The 9482-nt window shown below is 54.0% G+C and overlaps 1 long non-coding RNA gene across 3 annotated transcripts; it reads left to right on the top strand.

The window, feature by feature from the left end:
• Positions 1-1195: 1195 nt before the first annotated feature.
• Positions 1196-4761, top strand: LOC308057691. 3 transcript variants are annotated; one of them, XR_013925401.1, is made up of 3 exons: positions 1196-1301; positions 3549-3709; positions 4137-4761. It is a non-coding gene; the product is annotated as an uncharacterized lncRNA (long non-coding RNA). The 3 variants fall into 3 exon arrangements; XR_013925402.1 differs by having other exon boundaries at positions 4134-4761; XR_013925403.1 differs by having other exon boundaries at positions 1200-1301; positions 3527-3709; positions 4134-4761.
• The last annotated feature ends 4721 nt before the right edge of the window (positions 4762-9482 follow it).

Below are 9482 nucleotides of genomic sequence, written 5' to 3'. Positions count from 1 at the left end.
GGTACCAAAACAGAATCAGATGTATACCTGGGGTGCTAGCTACCCGGCATACACCATCCTGCGTAAGTATACAATGATCTTATGCCTTACGGACAGCTTTACAGATGGACCGGTCCCAGAACAGAATCCGAAACAGTACTGTTTAAAATATACCAGAATATAATACTTGAATAAAGATAGTACCTTTGCTCCGCAAGATGGAGTCCTTGTCTGCTCCTGCGGTGATCCAGATGAGATGAGGAGCCCCTCCGGGAAAATCCCCGGGGGTACCCTAGGGAGTCCCCGCTCTCAATGAGTCCCGCAGCCGAGCAGAGGAGGTCCCATCTGGGTCACCAAATTGATTTAAAGAATCAGTCACCAAAATTCGAGTGAGCGGAGGTTATCTTTATTCGGCAGCGCTGGGTGCATGGGGGATCGCTCCGCCAAAGTCATGCACCCCGAGGGGACTTCTCAGTCCCCCCTTTATACAAGCTACTCAGACCTATTCATTAGTTTTCCAGGAAATCGTTTACATATTCATTACAATTCTGGGAATTCATTTACATATCTCGTGCCTGCAGAGTCTATTCCTCGGTGGCCATGTTTAAAGTCTTTGTCTTCGCCACGTTGCGTGTGCAACAGGAATCTAAGACAAAATGTCCCTTCTGAAGATAACCAACCCAGGGACTTAGCAGTCTGTGCATCCGTCATGTGGCAATAAGGGTCCTTGGACATCTCCTGACTTTTAACTAAACATAGGTGTGTCATCCTTTAGATAAGTGGTACAGCATTCACTGTTCACTGGGAACAAGCAGGGTGAGAAACAAAGCAAGCTATGCACGAACCAGAAGCCAGGGGCAGAGCAAGCCCCGGGAACCGCGGAATCAGCACCCACGCATCGGCACACTCTGATCGGGCGCCTGCAGCGTGCCCACCAGTCAGCGACACGGACCCCACGTGGCCAGAGACTCTTATCCAATCACCTGTGTGTAAAGTCGGGTGGGCGGTCGGTTTAAGTTATATATATGAGCTGTGTGTTTAACGAAGTGAGCGCGGCATGTAGCCGTATTGGTGTGGGTGTCGTGAGTTGGCCGACTCTCCACGGGGGACCCTCTTCGTCTGGTGCCCGAACAGGGCCCCATTTATTCGCTTAAATGCGTTTTAGCTTAAACGCTGTTCGCTGAAATGCAGCAGTCTCCGTGCATCGGCCCCGAAGGGACGCTGTCCGATTAGGGAGCTGGAGGTCGGAGCGGCGGAACCTGGAAGGCGAAAAGCGGAGTCCAGCGTTCGGCGTAGAGCTGCAGATCGCACCCCCGCTGGTGGTAAGATCGCGACGAGTAAATCGCGGCGGGGCTCCGCGCTGATTTCCTCTCTGTGAGCGGGGGGCGCTACGGAAGACCGCGACGCGAGCGCCGGGGCTGATACCCTTTCTGTGAGAGGGGGGAGCTCTGAGAAGACCGCGATGGAAGTAGACGCGGCAATGAAACTGTTAACTGGCATCCTCCTTAGGAGAGGGGAGGGCGTTAAAGACACAGAAGTGGAGACCTTAGTTCGCTGGGCACGAAAAAAAAAAAATAAGATCCCCAAGCCCTCGTTATTGTTTAGTATTGCGGAATGGAGAGAAGTGGGAAATTGCCTCTGGGATACTATGATCGAGGGAGGCAAAGAAGGAAAAGAAGCTAAATCGTTAGGAGCTACGTGGCAGTCGACAGTTAACACTCTGGAAACTATGAAGGCGGAAAAAAAAGTAGCGGCGGCAGCCATAGAAACATTGGTGGGAGATGTGGTAGAAAAGCCGGTGGAGCAGAAGGGTGATTCACCTAAGCCTTCTCTCTCGGCTACACTTTTCGGAGTTGGGCATACTCGTCCCATGAAGGGTATGTCCGCCCCTGCGTGTTCAACAGTGCCGGAGCTTTTAGATAAGACAGCGGACAGACCGGGAGTTCCTCCTCGGGAGCCTGCGGTAACTGAGCCGACCCCGAAAAAGGCTGCCGGGCCTCCCCAGGAGGGCGGGGCAGCGCGTCCTGCTGCACCAATCGGAGCTGTGGGTGGAGCAAGGCCGTTTCAGGAGGGCGGGGCAGCGCGTCCTGCTGCACCAATCGGGGCTGTGGGTGGAGCAAGGCTGTTTCAGGAGGGCGGGGCAGCGCGTCCTGCTGCACCAATCGGAGCTGTGGGTGGAGCAAGGCCGTTTCAGGAGGGCGGGGCAGCGCGTCCTGCTGCACCAATCGGAGCTGTGGGTGGAGCAAGGCCGTTTCAGGAGGGCGGGGCAGCGCGTCCTGCTGCACCAATCGGAGCTGTGGGTGGAGCAAGGCCGTTTCAGGAGGGCGGGGCAGCGCGTCCTGCTGCACCAATCGGAGCTGTGGGTGGAGCAAGGCCGAAACGGCGGGTGGTGACAGCGCGTAGGTCACGTCAGGGGGGCAGAAGCGCCGTGCGGTGACGTACCCTCCTCGTCCTGAAACGCCATCGGACGGGTCTGAGGAGGAAGGCGGGGAGAAGCCTTGTGATAAGAGTACAGAGAAATCCTTACAGGAGGTAATTGGTAAACTAAGAAACCTGGAAAAGCGAGTTGAAATGAACCTGCCTACTACTTCGGTACCTGTAATTCCTCCGGTTAGCCCAAGTACCCCTCCGACGCTGAACTGGAGAAAAGATCCAATGCTACAGCGTTGGTCTGGTGTTGTTCGTGATGCTGTTTTGGAGGGTGATGGGCAGATGACCAGCTCGTTAGCTTGTCTTGTAGTGGTTAATGATCTTGATGCACATAACTGGGACGTGATTTATGGAAGGTTAATGATCAGATTTTAGCGATGGGAGTTTTGCAACCTGGTCTTCCAACTTTTATGATGATCCTCAGAAGAGACAAAATTGTTGTGATAGACTTGAAAGACTGTTTCTTTACGATTCCCTTACACCCTCACTCCTCTGCTGTTGTGATCCCCTGGCAGAGTTTCTAGCGAGGCTGGGGCTCTAAAAATGCTGGGTGAAAGGGAAGGGCGTGGGGGCAATGTGGATGATGGGGCAGAGCCATGAGGGGGTCCTGCGTGCGCCCCACAGGTGCTGGGGAGCCGGAGGGTCGGGGGGAGCTGGGGCTGGGTTACCTCTAGAGGGCTCTGGGTAAACATCGTGTCAGGGAGCTGGTTCTTGGCTGCTTCATGGCGCCTCCTCTCTCTGGATAGCGGCCGGGGCTTCTGGAGCAGAGTCATGCCCGGCACTGCCTCCATTGTGCCCGCTGTGGGAGCTCGACGGGCAGCAGGTGCAAGGTGGGGGCTTGCCATCCCCCCCTCTGGCAGTCTTAGCCTGGGAAGGAGGAGTATTTCAGACATTTCACCCAGGGAAAGCCCTACCGAGCCAGCTCCAGGCTTGGCAGGGAAAAACCTTGAGCAGGGATGTCTTCCCGCTCAGCAGCGGGTCCTCAGCTGCATCGGGGCTGGAACATGCAGGGGCTGGCTCTTGGGGATGTTCCTCACCACGTTTCTCGAGGCACCCCCAGAAAAAGCATCAAAACCCACACAAGAAGCACCACATAAGGGAATTCCTCCATTTAAAGGGATTTCTCTTCCCTACAGGAGATTTTGACGAGCCCTGAGTGAGGAACAGAGGGAGAAACCCTCATTTTCCTGGCTGCCTGCACTTCTCCCCACTATGGAGCCATGGGTGATGCTGGACCCGTGGCAGAAGGCCCTGTACCAGGACATGATGCACGAGAGCTACGAAACGCTGATGTCTCTTGGTAAGCAAACAAAAAATATCCTCTTTCTGTGAACATCCCCCTCCTTTTTTCCCTGCTCGTCCTTCCCCGCTGCCGCCCTCCCCCCCCAAGTCTCTGACAGGGAAGCAAAGAGCTTGGAGCTTGCAAGCAGGATGGGAAGAGAGGAGGAGGAATCCAGGCAGGTTTCAAGCGGGATTTCTGCAAACCCCAGCCATCTCCTTAGTTTTTTTTTCTGCAGAAAAATGTTCTTGATCTCTCCACTTTTGGTTCCACGTTCCCAGTTCAAACTGGGATCAGGTCTCCCATCGCATCTCTCTTCCTCCTCCTCTCCGAAAGACCCAAGTTTTTTAGGGGAATCCTGTTCCTGCTGCATCCATTTAAAAGCCGCTCCCTGCTCCGGTCAAGGCCACGCTCACCCCTTTTTCTCCTTTTCAGATTTCCCCAGCAGCACAGGGGCTGGTGAGTGAAAAAGCAGCAGAGGAAGGAGCAGCAGAGGAGAGCTGTGAGGAGCTCAAAACGTGTTCATCCCATAGCCCAGAAAGGGAGAAGACCCTTGGCTCGAACAGGAGGAAGACGAAGCGCCTGGATAAAGCCATGTCACGCAGTGCTGCCAGGATGCCCAAAGCCGCGGTGGTCCCCAAACTGGACTGTGCTAAACCTCTACATAGCGGGGCCGGCAAGGGAATGGCCGTTTAGCTGCACTGACTGCGGCAAGAGCTTCCCGTGGGCATCACATTTGGAGCGGCACCAGCAGGTGCACACAGGCAAGCAGCCATTCAGCTACCCAGAGAGCAGCGAGATCTACAGCCAGAGCTCCCACCTCCTCCAGCATCGCCGTACCCATGCCAGCGACCGGCCACACAAGTGCAGTGACTGTGGCAAGCGCTTTGCTGGTGCCACTGAGCTGGCAGCACACGGCCAGGGCCATGCCACCGAGAATTCCCACAAGTGCAGCAACTGCGGCAAGGGCTTCGTTTGGGGGTTCCACCTTGCCCAGCATCGGCGGGTGCACACTGGCGAGAAGCCCTACCGCTGCACTGAGTACGGTGAAGTTTTCAGCCAAGGCTCGCAACTCGCCAAGCACCACCGCAGCCACACTGGTGAGCAGCCCCACTGCTGCCTGGCTTGTGGCAAGACCTTCTGCCAGAGCTCTGACGTGGCCCATCCTGGCCACACGCATCTCGGCAAGAAAGCCCCGCGCTGCGGTGACTGCAGGAAGCTTTTTGGCGAGGCTTCCCTCTTCCTTGCCCATCAGCAGGGTCATGCTGCCCTAAAAAGCTAGACTTGCAGTGAGTGCGGCAATAAAAATCAGTAGGAGGGCAGCATATTTACGCTCAGGCCCCAGCCCTTTACCTTGCTGGAGAAGGAGTCATGTTTATTCAGATATTTTTTGCAGTCTGTAGTCTGGAACATCTTGAAGGTCTGGAGGGGAAATATATTAATATAGTCATGAGAAAGTGCATTTCCCAAACTGTTGCCCCAAATTCTGTTAGGCCCGTCGTCTAGGACCAGTGAACTACCAAGCCACCTCCTTGAAGGTCACTGGACATTAACACAACAAGTAATTCCCACCTCAGCACCTGCCACTGTGGGTCTGCTGAAGGCAGCAGGGAAAGGAGCCAAGGTGATATTCAACAGAGCTGCCAGAGAGACCCAAAAGATGCCAGCAAGGATCAGAGGTATCAATGTATCATTCCCCACGGGGTGTAGTTAAGCTGTGGAAAGCCACAGGACATCATAGATGGTAAAGGTTCAGAGAGCAGCTGGCTAAGCTTATGGGGAGGGAAACCAAAGACACTGCAAAATACTGAGGGTTGTTAAATGCTCAGAAATGCCTGGCAGGGATGATGGAGCTGAAGGAGCTCAGTCAGGCTGGGCTCAACCTCTCCAGCCTGTCCTCTGTGCCTTTTCCTGTCTCTTGGAGACACAAAACCCCACGCCCTGCTGTGACTTTCCACCTTCCTTGTGTTTCTGAGATGGGCATCCTGCACCCAAGGCTCTGTCCTGTAGCATGCCCACCATGGGTGCCAGGCTCTGGTCCTCACCGCCTCTCCTGCATCCTGACCATCCACTGCCGCTATATGGGGACTTCTTGATCCAAAAGGAGTTGCAGGAAGGTGGTAACTCACAGCTACGCTCACAGAGAGTTGGGGTTTGTTGGTTTGGGTTTTTTTTCCTGCAGTGCTTTCGGTTCTTGCCTTGCAGCCCAGAGCTACGTGCACCAAAGCAGAAGCAAACTCATTTCCTTGTGCTATAAAAGTTTGGTCTTTAGATGTCTGGATGTCTTCCTCGGCCATCCAGACAGAAAGGCTGAGAGCACAGTGCAGCTTTGGTGGTATTATTATTGTTATTATTATTATTATTATATCTTCTTTCAGTACCAGTGCCTTTAATTCTTCTATTGCAACAGCTGCAGTCACCTGTGCAGAGACAACCTCAACACCATGCTCTACGCCACTCAAATCTCAACAATACTGTGGGGGTTTATGAATTTAGTCATCAAATATCTGAAGGTAGAAGGGAAACTGGAGGATTCAAAAGAAGTTCCTCCCATGTTCCTGCTCCGGTCTGCTGCTTCCCTGAAGATTACTGGAAATGGAGTTTCCTTCCACCTGAAAGCAGCTGTGACATGAGGCTCGGAGAAGGACAGTGGGAGGGATGAAAACCAGATTGAATCAGCACACATGGGACGGGGCAAGAAGGGACCGTTTTTTGCTTCTAGGTAGTTGTCTTCTAGCTTTAATGTTGTTTTTTCTTTACAAAGGGAGGAGAGGAAAAAAGTCAGGGTTTGGTCCTCCAGAAGGACAGCTGGTAGATGTTGGTGTGGGACATCAACTGTGGTGTTGACAGTGCACGGAGGAGCTCGAAAGAAGCATGGGAGGTGCGAGGTTGCGTGAGTGTCGACATGTGGATGTGGAAATGAGCTATGTATGTAAAGCACCAGGAGGGAAAAACCGGGGGTGTACCTGGGTGGGTTTGTTGACAAAGCAATTAGCTATAATGAGTCTTCAAGCTGGCAGACACGGGTCTAAGACGTGCAGGCAGGTTCTGTTGAGGAAGGATGCTCTCTCCAAGGGTTTTCTTGTCATGCTTTACCTGCTTGCCCAGAAGACTCCCAGGACACGTGTCGGCGTGTACTTGGCAAGGTCGTGCAACTGTGAGCCAAAACTTTTGAGACTGGGGTGAAACTCCAAGAAATAAGTGCTGTTCTTTTAGGATGGGTGGAAGATTTCCGTTGGGAGGGTGAGTGTCACAGAGGAGTGAGGGGTCGTGGCAGTCCTCAGCCCTTGCGGTTCCCTGGTTGCCATGGGCACGAGGGACCCCAGTGACGCGGGCCAGGATTCTCTGCGTTGTGACTTGGGGGGGTGTCACCACTGGTCACTTGGCCAATGGCAGGGCTTGGACCCCCCCCCCATTTGCATGCCCGCGGGTATAAATTGGGGCGCTGGGGTGTCCCGCAGCACTGAGGCGTCTGGCCAGCGCGGTGGCAAGGCTGAGCTATGGCATCTGCGACGCAAAGAAAGAGGAGGACCCAGCGGGGAAGGAGGACCCAGCGCGGAGGAAAGACCCAGCGCGGAAGAGGCCTCCAGCACAAGAGATCCCTGTCCAAGGCGGGGAAGCCCTTGAGCCAGGTGAAGCGTCGGCCTGCAAAGAAGCAGAGGAAAAGCACTCTGCTGAAACGTGCCCGCCGCACCAGCGCCAAGGCCACGTGGCTTCTCTTCCACCGGAAGGGGCTTGTTGTCATGGCCTACGGGCAGGGGCTGACCAAGACCAAGCGGCCAAGGGACATCCTTGCCAGCAGCCTCAAGCAAGCCAAAGCTGCCTTGCAGCGCATGCAGGCCAAGGCCATGTGCTGGGACCTAGACAGCACCTCCGTGCTCTCTAGAAACAGGCGCTAGAGACAACACCGTCCCTCCCTTGAGCTCTGGCTGGCTGGCAAACAAGTTCTAAAGCTCAAGGGAGAGGAATGAAGGCCCCGAGGCTCCCCATTGCTGACAAGAGCTGTGCAACCACCACTTTGGGAAGATCGGAGCAATGCGCCAGGTGGAGTGGGGAGTCTGCCAGATGAAAGAGTCAGCGTAGCATTGCAATAAAGTCCGAATATACAGAAGCCTGTGGTGGTGGTGGTGGGTTCTCTTGAAGGAAAGGGTGGTGAGGGTCTGGGCTGTGGCTCAGTGTTTTGTTACTGAGAATCTGTCAGTGTTTGTTGACCTTAGAGAAATACAGGCTTTCACCGCCCCCATGCTGCAAGTAGGCGGTTATAGATTCTTGAATATGCATACTTTAACTACCAGCAGGTGATGGGAATGGCTGCAAGCTGGGGAAGAAGTCCCACCGGTCTAAGTTACCCCAGGACAGTGATACCTGAGTTCCGCTAAACCCATCCCTCATCAACTTGTTACCCATGACAATTAAAGCAGTGGTTCTTAAAAAGAAGCAAGATCAGCCTGGCCCGGGAATTGAGTCTGGGCCATGGCAGCAGGAGTGGTGAATCCTAACCACTAGACCACCAGGGAAGCGGCAGGTGGGTGTTGGTGCCGACCACCACCTGTGGGGCCGCGTGCACCCCGCTGCCACCGCCTGTCCCTCCGTGTGGTTTTCTTCCACGTGTGGGTGCAGCTGGCGATGGGTGAACAGTGGAGATTGGTACCGCACCGTGGCTTTGGGGGCGGGGTGGGGTGGGGTGGGGAGAGGAAATGGAGAATCGGCGTTTTGCCAGACTCAGGTGCGGGCATAACGGAAGGATTATTTTTTTTAAAAATGATTTAAAACCTCAGCTTTCAGGAGAAAAGGTGGGTCAGAAGTGGGATTTGAACCCACGCCTCCATTCGGGGGCCAGATACCCCCAGGCAGGGACAGCAGAGCCTTGAGTCTGGCGCCTTGGACCACTCGGCCATCCTGACACTGTTGGAAGTTTTCTTCACCCTTGTCATCCTCAAGAATTAACCCTTCCACTTGACCTTTCCTGCCTCCTTTAGAATGCCCCCCAGATTTACCACTTTATTTTTTGCAGCAGTAAAACCCTCTTCTGGCTGTTTGCTGCTCCTCTGACTCCATCGCTCCATCCCCGGCTGCACAGCCTCTGTTGCCCACTCAGGATAACGCAAGGATTTATTTGGGGGGAAGAGCCAGACCAGCCCGATTTACACTGCAACATGCTGCCACCCTGGCTGCAATTTGGTCATCGCCTCTAAAAGGAAAAATTAGGAGAAAGATGAAAAAATAAGATGCATGTTTACATGCTCGTGGTGCTAGTAAAACCCCCGAGTTAATTTAACACCAACTCGGTTTTACTTTCTATTTGTATTCCCTAGCCAAATTAACCGCTTTTCCTTATTTGCCTCTTGGATGTCTCCCCGCCACTTTGGGATTCTTCATTGGTACCCTGGAGTTGCAAGCTGTTGTGGATCAGGTTAGGAAAGGTGAAAATGGACTGTGTTTTGCATCCTTCATCCCCAGCAGATCTTGCAGAACTGGGTAACACGGGCCTGTCCTCTCACCATGGGTATCTCTCCTTGTGTGCCTGTGCTCCCCATGGGCGTGCACACACACACGCACGGGACGTCATAGATGGTAAAGGTTCGGCGAGCAGCTGGCTAAGCTTATGGGGAGGGAAACCAAAGACCCTGCAAAATACTGAGGGTTGTTAAATGCTCAGAAATGCCTGGCAGGGATGATGGAGCTGAAGGAGCTCAGTCAGGCTGGGCTCAACCTCTCCAGCCTGTCCTCTGTGCCTTTTCCTGTCTCTTGGAGACACAAAACCCCACGCCCTGCTGTGACTTTCCACCTTCCT

The sequence above is a fragment of the Falco punctatus genome (genome assembly GCF_963210335.1).
Source record: "Falco punctatus genome assembly, contig: scaffold_49, whole genome shotgun sequence".
In the NCBI taxonomy this organism is placed as follows: domain Eukaryota; kingdom Metazoa; phylum Chordata; class Aves; order Falconiformes; family Falconidae; genus Falco; species Falco punctatus.
This window is presented reverse-complemented; position numbering and strand designations above follow the sequence as displayed.